Source organism: Girardinichthys multiradiatus, chromosome 22 (assembly GCF_021462225.1).
Source record: "Girardinichthys multiradiatus isolate DD_20200921_A chromosome 22, DD_fGirMul_XY1, whole genome shotgun sequence".
In the NCBI taxonomy this organism is placed as follows: domain Eukaryota; kingdom Metazoa; phylum Chordata; class Actinopteri; order Cyprinodontiformes; family Goodeidae; genus Girardinichthys; species Girardinichthys multiradiatus.
Genome location: NC_061814.1, coordinates 33438310 through 33457828, shown reverse-complemented (window position 1 = coordinate 33457828; position 19519 = coordinate 33438310). Strand labels below are relative to the sequence as shown.

The 19519-nt window shown below is 44.2% G+C and overlaps 1 long non-coding RNA gene across 2 annotated transcripts in view; it reads right to left on the bottom strand.

Moving 5' to 3' along the window:
- Positions 1 to 818: 818 nt before the first annotated feature.
- Positions 819 to 19519, bottom strand: part of LOC124858795 — a 63256-nt gene continuing 44555 nt past the window's right edge. For both annotated transcript variants that reach the window (XR_007035934.1, XR_007035933.1), the window contains 2 exons: positions 16219 to 16372; positions 819 to 1136 (listed from right to left, as the gene is read on the bottom strand). This is a non-coding gene — a long non-coding RNA (uncharacterized LOC124858795). The remainder of the gene's footprint in view (positions 1137 to 16218; positions 16373 to 19519) is intronic.

Sequence of the window (19519 nt, the reverse complement as noted above, 5' to 3'; positions counted from 1 at the left end):
TAATAATATTAAGCATAGCTGATTTCTTCCATACATCCCACAAAGATAAGAATACACTTCGAAGTACATACAGGGATAAATGGCCTAAGGTTTTGACATAAATGACATGTGGCTGGGGCACTGGGTTTTTTAAAGGGAGTAGCCGATAACTGATTAGAATGCCACAGCATACTTAGATTAAAAATGGACACCAGGTACTACACAACTTATCAGACAGACACCGTAATGGTGACACGTATTCTACTGATAAACACTAGGGAAGTGCACATCTATTGCTTTGGAGTGCCAGATAAAAAAAAAACACATGTGACCTTCTCGGGGCTTTTTGTCAACCTTTCACATACGGCGATGATTCGAGACAGGAGCCTCAGCGCTGATCTTTGTAATCATTCCTCTGCTTAATTTAGAATAAAAGAGCAGAAAGTTAGAAGCAGTTTGAGAATCGTCCTTTAAGAGTCAGTGTTAGAGAGTGTGATCACTTCTGAGGACCAAGGACCGGAGAAACTCCGAGAGGTCCGACTGGCAGCAGGGTGCGGTAGTTCGTACAGAAAGCAGGGGACGAGATGATTTAAACGAAGCAGAAAGTTATCAGGGGAAGCGATACATTTAGACAGCCTCGGGAGATGGTAAACTGAGAGAAACCAGATTAATGGGGTACCTCCGTAGGATTTAGAGCTGAGCCTGAACGAGATGGTAAAATACATGGGAGTAAATGATCAACCTGAATGAAAAGAGGTGTGGTAAACACTGCACGTTTGAAGACCACATGAATGAAAAAGATAGAGAAGAGAGAGTGGAGTGATACATCTTACCTAGAGGCAAGCTAGGCCGGGCGTTAGCAAGGGCGAACGGCGGTGGGAGGAGCCGAGGAGCAGGCAGCTACGATGGAGAGGGAAAGAGGAAATGCTGATGTGGCAGAGATGGCAGCGAAGTCACAGAGCAGGTGAGTAAGGGATGACGTGGAACGCTGGAGAGAATCCATGAACGATGAATGAAGCATGGAAATTTGTAGGATGATCGGTTTGAGGGATGAAGATGGAAGGAAAAACTGCTGGAGAAACCAGGCCGGGTGACGGGAGCCGGTGAGGAGGCAGGGAAGTGTAGGAGTTCTTGATGCGCTTTCCACTTGCCCAGAGCTGAGACAAGGAAGAAATGGGCCATGAATTTTCATCAAAACTCCATATAAAATCAAGTGCAACCAATTACCTTCAGAGATCATTGTGTGTGTAATTTAATCTCAGTAGTTATCCAGCTGCTCTGTGAAGGCCTCAGCGCTTTGTTAGAGAACATTAATGAACAAACAACATCATGAAAACCAAGGAACACAGCAGATAAGTCAGGGATAGAGTTGGAGAGAATTTTAAAGCATTGTTAGTTTAAAACAAGATCCCAAGCTTTGAACATCTCAAGGAGCACTTTTCAACCCATCATTTGAAATTGAATCTTAACATGGCTACATACAAGACTTCTTATGGCCTTCTTGAGGGGCATCTTTACTTAGAAATTCTTAAATAATTTCAGCCAAGAGGCCTGGTAACTGATAAGCTGCATAAATCTACAGCTCAGAAGAATCTGTTATGCGCTCTCGTCTTTATGGAAGCGTGGTACAAAGAAAGTCTTCCTGATTGAAATTCGTGTGAGGTCCAGTTTGCAGTTTGCCACAAGCCATATAGGGGAGACAGGAAACACTGAGGAAGGATTTCTCGTCAGAGTTTTTTCGCCTACCTGCAGAACACTGTGTGGTGAAAACCTAACACTGATTATCACCCTGAACTCACCACCCCCTCCGTAAAGCATGTTGTTGGCATGACAGTATCATGCTGTGTGTCAAAACAAAAGCCATTGCTGGAAAAAGTCATAAGAAGTCCTATGTGCATGTTACTACAAGTGACACAGGAACCATATGGAAGAAGAGCCTTTGATCAGATGAGATTACCTTAAAAACACCAACCCCACTGAAGAACATGGTGGTGACAGCATCATGATATAGGGATACTTTTCTTCAGCAGGATCAGGGAAGCTGGTCAAGGTTTATGGGTAGATGGATGTAGCTAAATACAGGACTTTCCTGGAAGAAAACCTGATAAAAGGCCAAAGACTTGGGACAGAGGTTGACCTTCCATCAGGACAATGACTCTAAAGACACAGCCAGAGCTACAATGGAATAGTTTAGATCCAAACTTGTTTATGTGTTCGCAGGGCCCAGTAAAAGTCCAGACCCGACTCTAATTGAGAATCTGTGGCAAGACTTGAACATAATGTCACAGATCCTCTTCATCCAATGACTGAATTTATTTTGCAAAGAATAGACAAAATCTTCAGTCTCTATATGTGAATGTAGAGACATACTTGAAAGTGAAAGTAAAGCTGTAATTCCATGTAAATTGGTTGCATAAAGTATTGACATAGGGGGACCTGAATACAAATATATGTGAATCATTTTAACTTTTTATTAATAAAAAGGTTTTAAAGCTATGTTTCATTTTCCTTATTCACAATTGTGCACTATTCTCTGTGGGCCATAAAATCCTAATAAAATCTAATAAAGTATTAATGTACAACATCTAAAAACGTTTTAAGAGTATAAATACTTTTATAAGGCACGCTATATAATCTCTGCAACCAGAGCTATATGTCAAATAAACCTAATTCTATTTCTGATTAATTCTACTCATCATATTTTGTAGGTAGAGTGGCAAAATCCAGTTATTTTACCTTCACCACTTCAATTATGAGTATAAAAATAATAAAGTGGACATCACTGCCTCAATGGCCAGTGGAGTCAGATGTAAAGTAATGACTAATGCTCAGGCTTGGCTCCTAATTGTGAAACACAGACCCAAAAGATGCAGAGTACAAACCAAAAGGCCAGAGAAAATAGGCTTGGCCAAAGTCACTAATTTGTACTAGAGTGGTCATTACTGAGAGACAGCATCCAGCTGTGGCGTGCTGCTGTTTATCTAGAGGTAATGAGAGGTAACATATCTGTAATGCGGTTTCACGCATATATATCTGTCTCCACTTTCAGAAAATAAGTCCTGTTTGGCTTTTCTAAAAATCCCTCTATTTTTTCTCTCTCTGCTATTTCTCAATAACCTCATGAAAAAGAAAACATGTTTAGCGTGAGCCCTGCACCCCTATTCACTGACTTAGTTGTGGGAAGGGAGCTGTAATGGTTAATTGAGGAGGTCTCACACAGGGAGAGAAGACACCCACATTCAACACACACATAGATCAGAGAGCGGCAGTGTTTTAAGGTGATGTTCTGGGTAGCAGATAAACAGAACATGTCTCGAGGAGCAGCAGGAGTCCTGATGGGACTCAGGTGAGAAGGAGAGTGGAATAGCCCAAGGAGACATGACGCTCGTCTGGCCTGTTTCCCGGCCTCCCGTGTCGGAGCATGAAAAGGAGCAGGTCGTTTACACCCCGGTTAAAACAGAAAAAAAAAGCCACCATAGCTACAGCAGCACCTGGATGTTATTTGGGCTAATGGAGTTGAGGCTCACTCAATAGTAATCAGCTCAGAGGAGGGCTTGTCGCTTGGATTCCTGTGGCACAATTTTGCAAAACTTCCTTTCTTTGTCTTGCAAAACTTTACCTTTTTACCCTCCTACCTGGCTCCCCTCCCTTCCCGTCCTTATCTATCCCCACCTTCTCCTTTTGTGTTTATTTTATTTTGCAGAGAGCTGTGTTATGACAAAGCCTTCACTCCCCGGATGCATGCATTCAGAGCTTGTGTCATGCCCTTATGATGTATGAGGGCCATGCCAGCCCCACCCGGAATGCTCTTCCCAAGCTTTGGAGGAGGGGTTGGAAGAGCTGGAAAAAAGGGGTGACTCTTGCTTATGCTTCTCTCATCCTGCCTAGTGTTGATGCAAAGCTAAAAGATACATATCATAATTTTTATAATTTTTCCTTGTCAACTGTGTTTTGCTTGTAGTATCACGTATTACTTATTTATTTTTAAGTTCAAATGTGTGAAATAGGTAAAAAAAGCACGGATGAAAATAAAACGGACACAAGCAGGCCAAGAACACTGCCAAACATTGCCAAAGAGTGATAATGTCATGTTTGGAACCCCAAACCTAAGCATCCATGACATATCCGCCAAACAGTGCAGTAGGACACCATGCTACAGGAAAATAACACTGCTGCAACAGACTTTTTGGATTCTGCTTCGTTAGCACTGCAGCTCTCGCACTGCATGTATACCTGAATAATAATAATAACATTATAAGATTACTTATTCTTCCACTACACCATGAAGATACTTAACTCACCTCAGCATCACAGATTATTGAAACTAAATATGAAATTAAATGCATTGGTCTATGTCTTATTAATTCCAATAATAACTAGAAACCTGCAAGCAACTTTGAAGGCCCTCGCACCCCTCAGCGCAACTCGGGCTGTTGAGCAACCGCAGGGGCCTGGCATCGCCTCCTACATACGATGACACCGCGTCACTTCAACACGTCGCCAGTAGGTGGCACTTTGAGCAACATGTCATATAATCTTCGGTCATGCAGAGTTTCAGTCTGGCAAAAAGCATTCAAAATTTTGAGTAAATCTGACCTTCCAGATGGAAGCTACACTCACTTGTTTGTTTGTGGGTGGGGCTAAAACGACATCATCAATTGATTGTGTCAAAATGTCAATCATGGCCGAAAAAAAACCTCAAAATTTTGATAACTTTTAATCCCCCATGCCTTAACTGCATATTGACCAAATATGAAGCCGATAGCTGAAAATCCCTAGGAGGAGTTCGTTAAAGTTCGAGGTGAGTAAAAGTGAAAAGCGGGCAAAAATAGGCCTTTGACCTATTTTTCACTTTCGGCGCGAACGCCAAGTTCGTGCCCCGGCCACGCCCCCTAAACATGGCCAAAAACTCACGATTTTGATAACTTTTAATCCCCCATCCCTTAACTGCATGTAGACCAAATATGAACCCGATAGCTCAAAATCCCTAGGAGGAGTTTGTTAAAGTTCGAGGTGAGTAAAAGTGAAAAACGGGCAAAAATCGGCCTTTAATCCAAAATGGCCAACTTCCTGTGCATTTTAGGACATACCCCCAAGAGACCTTTTTTCTTGGTTTTAGGAGTTATAGCATTGTGCTGAATTTCAGATCTGTACGACTTACGGTTCGGCCTATCTCACGTTTGGGGGCGTGGCTAAGTGGTTCAGCCACGCCCACTGACGACGACATTAAGGATCAAGAATTTCACGCGGGGGACAATTTTGGGTGAAGTTTGGTGAGTTTTGGGGCATGGCAAAGTCCCCATATTGCCCCGCAAAGACGCAGCAAAAAAAACAAAGAACTAGAAACCTGCAAGCAGCTTTGAAGGCCCTCGCACCCCTCAGCGCAACTCGGGCTGTTGAGCGACCACGGGAGCCTGGCATTTCCTCATGCACGGCACCGACGATGACACTGCTTCACTTCAACACGTCATCACTAAGTAGTACTGTGAGCAACATGTTATATGATCTTCGGTCATGCAGAGTTTCGGTCTGGCAAAAAGCATTAAAAATTTCGAGTAAATCGGACCTTCCAGAAGGACGCTGCAGTCGCTTGTTTGTTTGTGGGTGGGGCAAAAACGACATCATGAATTGACTGTGTCAAAATGTAAATCATTAACTCATGATCATGTATACTACATTTTAAGTGGATCCGATGATGTATGAGGGAGATATAGCCCTTGAAGTGTCCTAGGGGGCACTATTGATCCAATTTTAAATGTAATCCAATAGAGCTGTTTAGGGGCTGACAAAGATCAACCATATTCAGTTTGGAGTGAATCGGACCTTCCATATGGAAGCTACAGTCATTTGTTTATTAGTGGGCGGGGCTAGAGTGATGTAATGTATTGACTGTGTCAACATGTCCAACATTGATACATGATGATGTACAGGAAGTTTGAAGTGGATCCGATCGGGCATGAGGGAGCTAGAGCACTTGAAGTGTCGTAGGGGGCGCTGTTGAGCCAAATTCATATGTAATCTAATAGAGATGTTTAGGGGCTGACAAGGATCAATCATATTGAGTTTGGAGTAAATTGGACCCTGCATGTGTAATTTAGAGGCAAACGTATCGCCATGGCGTCACATCAGATTTTGCCACGCCACCACGGTCACACCCTCCAGCCAAACCTGTCAGTACTGGAGATGAAGTTAGACCATCGTGTTATCTGTCATTGGAGACAGTTTCATGTTGATTAGTTGAAGGAGATCAAATATGGCCCACACTAAGTGAAACATGACACTTCCTGTTCTGAGGGGGCGGGGCTTTGATGATGTCAGCATCTGATCAGTGAATATTGTTCAGGGCCAGAGGTAGATCAATCCCAGAAGGTTTAATTTGTCTGTGACTTTCCTTGTAGGAGCTATATCAATTTATTGTTTTATAGCGAGAAGTCATATTTTGTGGCGTGGCCACGCCCACACGCTTTCATGTATCAAAAAGGTTTTGATAACCAAATGTATATTATAGCCAAACGTATGGCCATGGCGTGACGTCTGACTTCGCCGCGCCACCACGGCCATGCCCTTTTCTAAAAAGTTACTGTGCTTCAAACGAAGTTAGACCCAGTAGTTGTCTGTCTTCTGACACACTTTCAAGTTGATTGGGTCAAGGGGGTCAGAGAGGCACCTTTCCAAGTGAAAAAAGTGACTTCCGGTTTTCAGGGGGCGTGGCTTTGATGATGTCAGAATATGACCCAATAGGACCATCGGGAACCCAAAGGTCCTCCTTCATGCCAACTTTGGTTTGATTTGTCGTTTCTTTGGGAAAGTTATTGCATCTTTTCACTTTGAGCGCGAATGGCAAGTTCGTGCCCCGGCCACGCCCCCTAAACATGGCCGAAAACTCAAAGTTTGATAACTTTTAATCCCCCATGCCTTAACTGCATATTGACCAAATATGAAGCCGATAGCTGAAAATCCCTAGGAGGAGTTCGTTAAAGTTCGAGGTGAGTAAAAGTGAAAAACGGGCAAAAATAGGCCTTTGACCCAAAATGGCCGACTTCCTGTGCATTTTAGGGCATACCCCCAAGAGAGTTTTTTTCTTGGTTTGAGGAGTTCTAGCATTGTGCCAAATTTCAGATCTGTACGACTTACGGTTTGGCCTATCTCACATTTGGGGGCGTGGCTAAGTGGTTTGGCCACGCCCACTGACGACGACATTAAAGAACAAAAATTTCACGCGGGGGACAATTTTGGGTAAAATTTGGTGAGTTTTGGGATATGGCAAAGTCCCCATATTGCCCTGCCAAAAGTCCCCGGAATAATAATAAGAATTTGAGCGATTACAATAGGCCCTTGCAGTTTTCCTGCTCGGGCCTAATTAGCTGACCATTTGGAGGCATTTGTAGAACACTCATGTGGATCCTTCAGTATGAAAGAAAGTAAGGTACCCAGTAATGACATGGCAGAACACTGTGAACTACACACAATTGATCCCAAAAAAATGCACTATTTTGAAAAGGAGCACAGCAAAATAGACACGTGACTGGACGTTTCTACAAAATCTACTTAATTTCCTCACATTTAGACCCACAAAATACGGTCTGGCTGTTTAAATTCCCTGCTCAAGCTATTGTAGCCATTGCATTCACTCTGTCGTGTCCCCATCCCTCAGTTTAGGGATGTTGCTTTCTTTAAACCTAAGATTCCAATTATTTTGCAATCCAAGTGTTTCCATTTGGCAGGTGAAGAGAACTCACCCACGTTTGCTATTGTAGCTGATCTATGAAGTAAAAGTGCTCCCTCCACTCTTTTTCTGTGTTGCTAACAAATGCCACACATCTATTTAATATGTTCCTATTTAAACAGAAAACAATCTGTTGCCTAGGTCCAGAGTTACAGGCTTCAAAACAGTGCAGTTACAGTTGAACATAATATGTACTTAACAGACAACTATGAAAAATCAAAAATATTTGTTTGACAAGATTCAACATTTGTTTGGTAGGATGAAACTTCCAGAGTCATTCTGTTTTCCTGTCTTCCTGCACATACACAATTCACAGGAGCATTAGAAAGTTCATGTCTTTTTACAATCTTTCACAAAGTCTCAGACGCCTGAAATCTTTAGCTAAAGTCATGTAACGCTCAATAGCAGTATATAATAGTTCATCATGTAGCAGACTCATTCTCCTTTGCTGACTCCTTTCATTCAAATTACCAGAGGGCTTTATTTTTTATGCTCTCCTCTGTTGTTGGGTGTTTTCTATTGCAGTGTTTCACTCTTGCTGTCTCTTTCATCCGTCCAGACACAGATTCTTTGTTTTCCATAAAACTCACTTAATTTGTCATATAATGAAATATTAATAGCTCAACATACATAGAGAAAAGGGAAAGCAGAGAGGGGTTTATTTGGACTAATATCTCGATACAGACTCCAAAATGAAAGTTGTAAACTAATATTACATGAGATCCCTAAACAATGTACCGAAATTCCTGTTTATTTTTTATCATGCTTTTTCTCTCCTCTCTAATGGCCTGAATGTGAAAAAAACCCTCAAAGAAAATGTTGCATTTCACAATTTTTCCATTCTTTAATTTTTTCACCACTAAGCCTGACATGTTTTAAGAGGTGCAACCTAATATTGCCTGAACTCCAGGACCCACCACAAAGATCTCTGGGTAAATGGGAGGGAAGGAAGTGCACAGACAGGAGGATGGGCGTGGATGGAAAAGTGCGCAGTAACTTGGCTGCTGCACATGCTTAAGTAACAACACATGGCAGTGGAGGAATTCCACATCCATGGATACTCTACACGTGCGAGGACTGGGAAAAGGCTGTACGGGCTTGGTTGTACCAAGTGGCTGACCAGCTCAAAATGAGGAGCTGATAAGGCTCTGCCATACCTAATTTCTTTCCATGTTCTCATCCAGGGTTGGCATCACAATGGACATGATTCATGGGGGTAATTCCGACAGCTACTGACTTGGCTCCTGTCTACATTTGGGAAGAATGTGACCTCACAATATGCTTCTTTCAGGCCCATCCCTGTCTGACTTTGTCTAGCCTCATCTTGAAGCCCTCTTCTGTTAGAGATTGCAGAGTGAGGACAAGGGAATGTAGCAGAGAGGCAATAAAGAGATGCTAAACGGAGGGGGGAATACTTGCAAACATAGTCCTTTCCAAACTGACTCATTTAAATTGAGAAGGGGTGGCTGGAACAAAAAACTTGAAATTCAGCCGCTGTAAAAATGGCAGAAACATGTTCTGATTGCCATGTTGCAGGTGTGATGACTGCTATTTGTTTTAACACAAGCTATCTTAAATCTAAACTGAGCAATGATCAAAGCAATGATGGAGACAGTGGAGTTAATCTCTATTTAGCACTCAAATAAATGGATATAAAAGATAAGAGATTGGTCAGAACTTCCAGAGAACCTGCCATAAATGAGGCTGTGACTGGATGACCCAAGTGCATGCTCAAATCCAGAGGCAAACAACTTAGAACTCAAGCGAACCTGAGATATAAAAAAATTAACTGACAAGAATATGACATGTAAAAAAGGTGGATACGGGGGCAACAATTACACAACAGGACCAGGTGTGTGTAAAAACAGACCTGAGAACAGCTAAAGAAAAAACTGAGTGATGAGTAAAAGATTGAAAAAGATAAACCACCCAAAAAGCTGACTAAAATTAATTGGAAGAAACAGCAAAATAAACCTAAAACAACAAGACTTATAAACTGCAGATTAAAACGCTGCCACTCCTTCAAGGGAAAACTTCCCAAAAACTCTAACCGAACAGGGAAGGTGGAAAAAAAAAATACAGATCAAGGGAGATTATTTCATTAAGAGGAAGCAAGAGACTGACTGGCATAGGAGGGTCAGAGGGAGCAGAGACTACTCAAAAAGGTGGCGAGGATGCAGAAACCATTGCAGTAGCTCCCTATAAAGGCCCATAGGATATGAAAATCAAAAGAATGGGCCCCTCTAAAAGTAAACAAGGAGGAGAGATCCAACTGTTCTGGCCTGGAAGAGAAGGAACTTACCCATATCCCTCCAAACTTGGCTTGCCTTGAGGTATCAGAATGGACAGAGGTAACCACTTAGAACCCTGTAAAGTCTATGGAAGTGGATGAAGACCTGAGTAGAGCTTGTGTAGCCTGCATTGCTTGTACTGTAGAATCCCAACAACTGGTGCAATTTTATGTCTTAATTTCTGCAGAAACATCCACCAGGTCAGCTGATGTAAGTAGCCAAAGCCTAGAAAGCAGTGCAGCTATCATTTCAGCTTTCACCGTGGACCTGACTGGCTCACCGCTATCTTCAATCATCAGAGCCTGATGGACCTTCACAAACTTCTCTAAGTGACACTTAGCAACGTGGATGCTATTGCACCCATGTTGTGTTCCACTCACTATGTGGCTAAACCTGAAGACACTCCGTTGTTGTAGGACAGTCTCATGAAGAGGATGCTCAGGGTTCTCCATAATGTTCCTCATTTTATGAAGAATCAGTCTTTCCACAATGATTTCCAGAGGTTCCAGAGGAGTCCCCAGAACAGAGCCAGCCTTCTTTATCAGCTTGTTGAGCTTTTTTAAGTCCCTGGCTCTGATGCTGCTTCCCCAGCAGATGATGGCAGAAGAGATCACACTCTCCACAACAGACTTATAGAAGATATGCAGCATCTTGCTGCAAACACCAAAGGACCTAAGCTTCCTCAAGAAGTACAGTCTGCTTTGTCCCTTCTTGTAGATGGCTTCACAGTTGCATCTCCACTCTAGTCTGTTGTCCAGGTGAACACCGAGGTATTTATACTCCTCCACCACCTCCACTTCTTCTCCCATGATAGAAATAGTTTTTGACTTATTCCTGTTTCTCTTAAAATCTACAATCATCTCCTTTGTTTTACTCGTACTTGTACTCGTCGTCTTCCGCTTTATCCGGGACCGGGTCGCGGGGGCAGCAGACTCAGCAGAGACGCCCAGAAGTCCCTCTCCCCAGACACTTCCTCCAGCTCCTCCGGGGGGAGCCCAAGGCGTTCCCAGGCCAGCTGAGAGACATAGTCCCTCCAGCGTGTCCTGGGTCGACCTCCTGGTGGGACGTGGCTGGAACACCTCCCGAGGAAGGTGTCCAGGAGGCATCCGGTATAGATGCCCGAGCCACCTCAACTGGCTCCTCTCGATGTGGAGGAGCAGCGGCTCTACTCCGAGCCCTTCCCGGATGGCCGAGCTCCTCACCCTATTTCTAAGGGAGTGCCCGGCCACCCTACGGAGGAAGCTCATTTCAGCCGCTTGTATCCGGGATCTCGTTCTTTCGGTCATGACCCAAAGTTCATGGCCATAGGTGAGGGTAGGAACGTAGACCGATCAGTAAATCGAGAGCTTCGCTTTTCGGCTCAGCTCTCTCTTCACCGCAACGGACCAGCACAGCGCCCCTATTACCGTGGCAGCCGCACCGATCCGTCTGTCGATCTCCCGCTCCATTCTTCCCTCACTTGTGAACAAGACCCCGAGATACTTAAACTCCTCCACTTGAGGCAGGAACTCCCCTCCAACCTGAAGAGGACCAGCCACCCTTTTCCGGTCGAGAACCATGGCCTCGGACTTGGAAGAGCTGATCTTCATCCCAGCCGCTTCACACTTGGCTGCGAACCGCCACAGTGCATTCTGTAGGTCTTGGATAGAGGGGGCCAGCAGGACCAAGTCATCCGCAAAAAGAAGAGACGAAATCCTCTGGTCCCCAAACCAGACCCCCTCCGGCCCTTGGCTGCGCCTAGAAATCCTGTCCATAAAAGTTATGAACAAGACCGGTGACAAAGGGCAGCCCTGCCGGAGTCCAACATGCACCGGGAACAGGTTCGACTTAGTGCCAGCAATGCGAACCACACTCCTGCTCCGCTCGTACAGGGACCGGATGGCCCCTAGTAAAGGGCCCCCGATTCCATACTCCTGGAGCACCCCCCACAAGGCATCACGAGAGACACAGTTTAATGCTTTCTCCAGGTCCACAAAACACATGTGGACCGGTTGGGCAAACTCCCATGAACCCTCGAGTACCCTGTAGAGGGTATAGAGCTGGTCCAGTCTTCCACGGCCGGGACGAAAACCACACTGCTCCTCCTGAAGCTGAGGTTGGACTATCGGCCGGACTCTCCTCTCCAATACCCTGGCGTAGGCCTTACCAGGGAGGCTGAGGAGTGTGATCCCCCTGTAGTTGGAACGCACCCTCCGGTCACCCTTCTTATGTAGGGGGATCACCACCCCAGTCTGCCAATCCAAAGGCACTGTCCCCGTCTGCCACGCAATGTTGAAGAGGCGTGTCAACCATGACAGCCCCATAACATCCATAGACTTGAGGTACTCAGGGCGGATCTCATCCAACTCCGAAGCCCTGCCACCATGGAGCTTTTTAACCACCTCGGTGACTTCAGCCTGGGTGATGAAAGAGTCTAACCCCGAGTCCCCAGCCTTTGTTTCCACCAGGGAATACGTGATGGCAGGATTGAGGAGATTCTCGAAGTACTCTTTCCACCGCCCGATAATGTTCCCAGTCGAGGTCAGCAGCTCCCCACCCCCACTGTAAACAGTGTTGGTGAAGCACTACTTCCCCCTCCTGAGGCGCCGGACGGTTTGCCAGAATCGCTTCGGGGCCAACCGGTAGTCCTTCTCCATGGCCTCACCGAACTCCTCCCAGGTCCGAGTTTTTGCCTCTGCCACCGCCTGGGCCGCGGCACGCTTGGCCCCACGGTACATGTCAGCCGCCTCAGGAGTCCCACAAGCCAACAACAGCCGATAGGTCTCCTTCTTCAGCTTGACAGCGTCCCTTACTGCCGGTGTCCACCACCGGGTTCGTTTTAGTCACGTTCAAAATGAGATGAAATGCATTTGTAATGCATTTGTAAATGCAGTTGTAAGAAAATAAAAAAAAGGGGCCTTGTGTCCAAACAGCCAGAACAAGTAACAAAATTAAAAGCAGAAATAATCAGAAAAACTAAAATCAAGCCAGCCCGAAGACAGTACAACAACACAAAAGCTGAGACAATTCCAACAAAGACAAACTAAAAAACATAAGCTAAACGCAACTGTTCTGAAAACAGAGGTTTTTCTTGCTTCTCTTTGGAGTTTGCAAGATTTCCCTGATTCCCATGCCTGGATTCTCTCTGGGTACTCCATTATCTTTCCTCCCTGGGGTTACTGGCCACTCTAAACTTCCCTTTGTCAGAGTCTGTTGTTCATCCTGCCTGCTGTTTACTTTCTTCCACCACTAAGGGCGCAGGAGCCCGGTCCCGAGTTCCTGACAGGTGCACATCGTTGCCTCATCAGCTGGAGGACTATATGAAGGCGGCTCCCCAGCACTTCTACGCCTGAGTGTTTTGACCACTGCGGTAGTGATAACCTGGCCGTTACCTTGTAATCCTGAACAGTAGTTCTCTGACTAATTGCCTGTTCTGTTTCATTGATTCCTAGGCCTGTAAACTGAGCTCCATGCTGGAGATCCTCTTGGAACCACCTGCAACAAAATCTGGATTTTTCCCCTGGATCACATTGCCTGGCAGCTGCTCTCGTGTACCCTCCAGTCTGATCATGTTCGACCTGCCCGCTCTCCCACGAGACCCTCTCGACCATCAGACCAGGTTGCCTTCCTGCGCAGTAGTACAGCCCCCAAACTCGCATCTCTCTACCCCCGGCGGATCCATCCCCTCCTGAAGTGTGAGCTAAGACCATTGTAGTGTTTTTCTTACCTTGGCCACCACTCATCTTCTGCCGTTTCCTTTTCAGCCTGACTTCCGGCCACGCTATTCTCTGACTGATTTCTCTGAAAATCGTGTAAATAAATCATCAAATCCATGCTTCTCTGTTTGAGTGTTCTCTCTGCATGTGGGTCAAGTCGGCCTTAAGAAAACGATGACAGAACACTCAGGCCAGCCGGACCCAGCAGAGACGCTCCAGAGAACCGTGTCGGAACACGGACACCTAATCCAGGCTCACGGTTCGACCCTCCGCTCCCTCCTCAACCAGCAGCGACAGGTCAGTCAGCAACTTGAGCAGATCACAGCCTTAATGCAGCACTCTCTGGGTGTTCTGCCCACCTCACCCCCGGAGGGCGCTGTGGCTCCTCTGGTGACCCAGCAGTTACCACATAGCCGCGATATAGCGTCCCCCAGTCTGGAGAAATTTTCCGGGGAGGTTGGAAGTTGCCGGGGGTTTCTGTTACAGTGCTCGCTGATGTTTAATAGGTCCCCACAGTCGTTCCCCCATGACGACGTCAAGATTTCCTTTGTGTTAGGTTTACTGACCGGAAGAGCATTGCGGTGGGCGGAGGCAAAGTTCTCTAATCACAACCACTTTGGCTGCACCTATGATGAGTTTATTAAAGATTTCAGATTAACTTTTTATTCTGATATGGACCGTTCTAGCATGGCTCATCGTTTACGAGCGCTGAGACAGCATAACCGCCCCCTAACTGAATTTACTCTGGCAGTAGCATCTGGATGGAATTCCAGCGCCCTAAAATCATCTTTTTTTCAGACCCCTGACGAGGCTTTAAAAGACGAGCTCACTCTTCTAGATGAGCCTGATGATTTAGATGAGTATATCGCTCTAGCCGTACGCCTAGACACCAGAATGAGGGAGAGGAGACGGGCCCGTACGGAGCGGACCACTGCTAGAGCGCATCCCGCTTCTCCACCCCCGTTTTTGGCTCAACCGGTATCTGATATCTGCATGTTCAGTCCGACCAAAAGGGCAGGTCCGCCGGTTGTGAGGAGGAGCCCGGCGGACCGACAACCTAGTTTGCCCTCCCGATTCATGCTGCCAGCCTCCCTAGTTGTTAACCGCCACACCATTCCCCTGACTGCTCTGTTAGATTCGGGCTGCGAGTTAGACCTGATCGACCTGGGTTTAGTCACACAAATGCACATTAGAACTGAGGCTTTAACTATGCCGCGCCAGGTTCTGGCCTTAGACGGCCAGACGCTCCATAGTATTACTCATAAGACTGAACTGCTCAAGCTGGTCCTATCTGGAAACCATAAAGAGCACATCGCTCTGTTTGTTTACCCCATCTCCCAGGCCTCGTTGGTTCTGGGTTTCCCATGGCTTCAGACACATAACTCCCATCTAAATTGGGCAGATCTAAGAATAGAATCCTGGTCTAACCAATGCGTTTCTACCTGTTTACAGTCGGCCGTCACCCTAGAACTCTTGTGGACGGAGAGGAGGAGGAACCGCCGTATCTCACCGGGGTTCCGCATGAACACCATGACCTTAGTTCGGTGTTTAGTAAATCACGGGCCTCGTCCCTCCCTGCTCACCGTCCCTATGACTGCGCCATCGACCTCCTACCGGGCGCTCCATTGCCCTCCAGCTGGCTGTACAAGATCTCTCGGCCGGAGAGGGGGGCAATGGAGAATTACATAGCCAAATCCCTCGCAGCCGGCATAATTTGGAACTTCCTCTTCTCCTCTTGGAGCCAGTTTCTTTTTTGTCAGCAAGAAGGACGGTTCCCTTTGGCCTTGCATCGATTATAGGGGCTTAAACGCCATAACAGTAAAGAATAAATACCCTTTACCTTTGCTGTCCTCAGCTTTCGAGCCCGTTCACGGAGCGACCATTTTTACTAAACTCGAACATGCAGAGAGTGTTCTCTTTGCATGTGGATCAAGTCGGCCTTAAAAAAAAGATGACACCCTTAGACATGAAAGTATGTGCATAGTGTACTTATATGTTGCCCTATAATAGGCAGTTATTAGCTTACAGTAATATAGCAAATAGACAGGGCTTAACTTAACTTTGATGAGAAATATTGAGCAGTTTTGCCAACTAGCTATTTCATGTTGTAAAAGCTGGTAAGCTGCTAACTGACATCATTAACTACTTTGCGTACTTGACAATGTGCATGTAACTGTAACAGGTGCTGTAGGAGAGAGCAATACTTAAATTGTAGGAACAAATAGGGAGAGAAAAAAACAACCTGGTTACAAATTAGCTCTGACTACCCACCCCCCAAACCCCCCCGCATCCAGACCAGCACAAGTGACCCGAACGTGTCATGCTCCTTAACATTTATTGTGTAGTCCCTGTTATCTCTAGTCCCTGTTATCTCGGTGTTTCCTTGTCTTTGGTTTAAAGTCTTAGTTCTTAACTTAGTTGACATTTTGGTTGATATTTTGGTACTCTGTTTTTGCTGCTCCACATTAAGTTAATTACTCATACCTGATACTTGTACCAGCAATCATTCCCACCTCTGAATACTCACCAAATTCTTAGTTGCTATCAGGTTCTCCTGTTACTGTCATCCATGTGTCACTGGTATGTCATCATCTCCTGTTTGTCATCATCTCCCTTTGGGCCTCTTGTGGTTTTTGTAAGTCCTCTTTCTGCTGAACCATGATTCTGCCTGCGTTAGTGTCCTACATCACACAAAACATGACAAAATGAAACACTATAGTGGAGTTGGTTTGGCTTTAAACCTTCAGGTAAATTAAGAAGCTAATAAGCCATAGTAAAATATGACGGTGTTTAACCTTAGAATATTTTATCCACCTTATACCTGGCATTGCTGCTGAATGACTGATTAGTAACTTTAGGTGCAATAGCAGCAGCTGCAGCATATTTGTTTGCTCTAGCATGTAGTGAGCTGTATTTTTGAAGTTACCGGTTTCCAGTTTAGCTAAATTCATTATTTTTGCTGTTAAGATATTCACACATCTACAGGCATGTCCTTTTAAACACCCGATCATTTTATGATTTGTATATGTATATGTTTACTTATGTTCTTATCAGCTAAAGAGGCTGACAAGTTCAATAAATATGATGGCATAGATAATCAGTCCATTTTTTGAGGCCATCTGCCGAATCTTTTAAAGATGAAGGGGCTGGTCTGAAGATATTCTTTTTAGGATGCACAATTGATATTCCCACAAATGTTTTTTATTTGTATTTCTTCTCTGCAAGAGACTTTGTTTACATGAAAAAATGCCAGACTTGAAGTTTTCAAGGCACATACAATCTACAATAATTTCTCAACAAAGAGACAAGAAAAAAACAAGTCAATTGTAAGTGTGATTTCTTAGCATCATGGACGTGGCAGTATAAACATCTCTTGCTCTGACTGCATCTGTGAGGAGCTGTTGTGTGGGGACTGGGCTGCCTGTGAATGCTTCAGTTTGAAGGAGGAAGTTGTCCCAATGCTTGTTAAGAAGAATAGGAATTACGTGCTTTCATGTCAGAGCTGGCATCAACACCAGATATTAAGGTCTGAGTGATATTAAGACAAAATCTTGTTGCACGAGATCTTGTTACACCAGAGTAATGTGTAAAGAATTGACAAACAGGTCTGACAATATCAAAGTAAACAATGTTTTTCTTTTCAAGGTGTTCGAAATGTAGGATTGTAGTTCTGTAACAATGGTCACACAGAGACAGAATAATGACGTAGTAGTCCAATAAATCCTTTTTTTAAATCTCACTAAAACACTGTTTCCTAATTTCATTTTGCTATGGGACAAAATACCTTTGTACACAGGTACCATGACCAGAGCACACATGATCATAAGCATGAACAATCTGACACAAGTAAGAACATGGATATGCAACCTCACATGTAATCTGGCATCAACACCAATACATTTCTAAGCAGAGGTGGTTGTGTCATGTCATTTGCTGTAGCGTCCTGCTCCAGTCTGCCATAGGAGGAGAAAATATGGTGTGATGTCACCTCTGGCAGAGCCCCAGTGTCTGAAAACTTTTCATGTTGTGCCCCAATGAATGAGAGGCAAACATTAGTCAGAATAAGACTCTCCATAGTTAAAGCTGGTACTTGTTAAAGTGAATTGCTGCCAGAGTCGCACTGCTGTCTGTTGCCTGCAGACCGACACAATGCAGATCAGAGCATTCTGACTCCACAAAGCATTCTCAGTATGCAACTATACATCTCTCAAGTCGTCCCTGTCATCCTTGACAGTGGTGCCATGCTGCTCCACCAGCACTGCTGAGAATCTGTAAGCAGCCTGGCGGCATCACTTTGAAACCGCTGAGTGGGGTTAGTTATAACACAACATCATCAGCCCATCAATCCTCATCCACTCCCACAGTGAGCTGCACATACTGACAGTGACTTGCACTGCGCTTAAAAGCCTTGGCACTCTTGTCTTAGGCCTAGATGGCCTAATTGATGGATTGTTCAATAAAACTTGTAGAGAATGTTTGGAAATCATTATCCACCCTAGCTGTGTGTCACTGTGCATTAGCAGTGACAAAGACATTCCTGAACCCTGACTCGTGCGCTGTTCTGGCAAGTTTCTCAAATAAAACTGAGCAAGAAACACTCAACTGGAGATGTAAATTACAAAGCCATTTAGAAGATTTAATATTCTCTCCAATGTTTAAGCAAAAAACAAAAACCCAGAGGCAATTTTGGATTAAGAATGTGTCAGCAGTTAAAAATAGTAGAATGCTAGAGGACCAATAATATTTTGTAATTTATCAAATGAGTGTACCTTCTGTTTTTTTTTTTAATCACTTGGAGAACCAAAAGAGATTTGTTATCCCAATTCTGCTTCTAAGATATGTTTCTTTCTACAAGACGTCCCTCTCATATAGTTTTTGATTATATAAAGCAAAGTGGGCAGTCAAAACAGTGGTGAGCCAAAAAATGTATAAATAAATAAGGTTTTACAAGCAGCTTTTTGCATGTTTCCTCTGGTTTTATAACTATTTATCTTTAAGGATGAACTCCAAGTCTTAGGTTGAAAGCAGTCCCTTCCATCACCCTAATCTTTAGTTTCCTTCATTGTTTCTCTATAAGGTTTAAGTGGGCCACTTGAAACGGTAAATACTAATTCAAGATGATAACATTACTATCGAACAGATGGCTTGAAACCTGAATCTGTCAGCGATATGAATAATTTCAGACTTAACTGTACTTACACACTGTCACAAATAATCTTACATATCTTTTTTTTGGTTTGACACTGTGACGCTATTTTTTTATACTTTGTCAGTAATTTTGAGATTAGCTGATTTAAAATTTATTTAAGGTATTTCTGTAACATTGTATCGATTTTTTTTGTCCAAGCTACTTTCATGCCCTTTTAAATTGCCCATATGTTAGACATACAGTTGATTGATTGATTGATTGATTGATTGGATGAAGGATTTGCTGTCAATAAGAATTGTTTCTCCTACACACAGGGAGTCCTTTGAATACTGTCTAGTGGAAGTCAGATATTGACAGTTAATATATTCATTTTATCTGAGATTGTCTCAGTTTAGCTGGAATGATTGCTAAGGAGAAGGATGACTGGGGCTCTCCTTTTGCTCTGTTGGATGGATGGATGGATGGGCCTTCTTTCCATTTGTTTTTAGCCTGACACCAATGAAAATTAATCTGTGATTCTGCAAACTGAAATTGCTTCAACTGCTTTTTACTGGAAGTTAGATATTAATATATATTAATAACAAGAGTGCTCCTAATAATCTCACTTCAAATCACTATAATATTAACCTCGTTATATGAGGCGTGCCTGATGCCTGTTTGTGGGTACAGAATCAGTCTC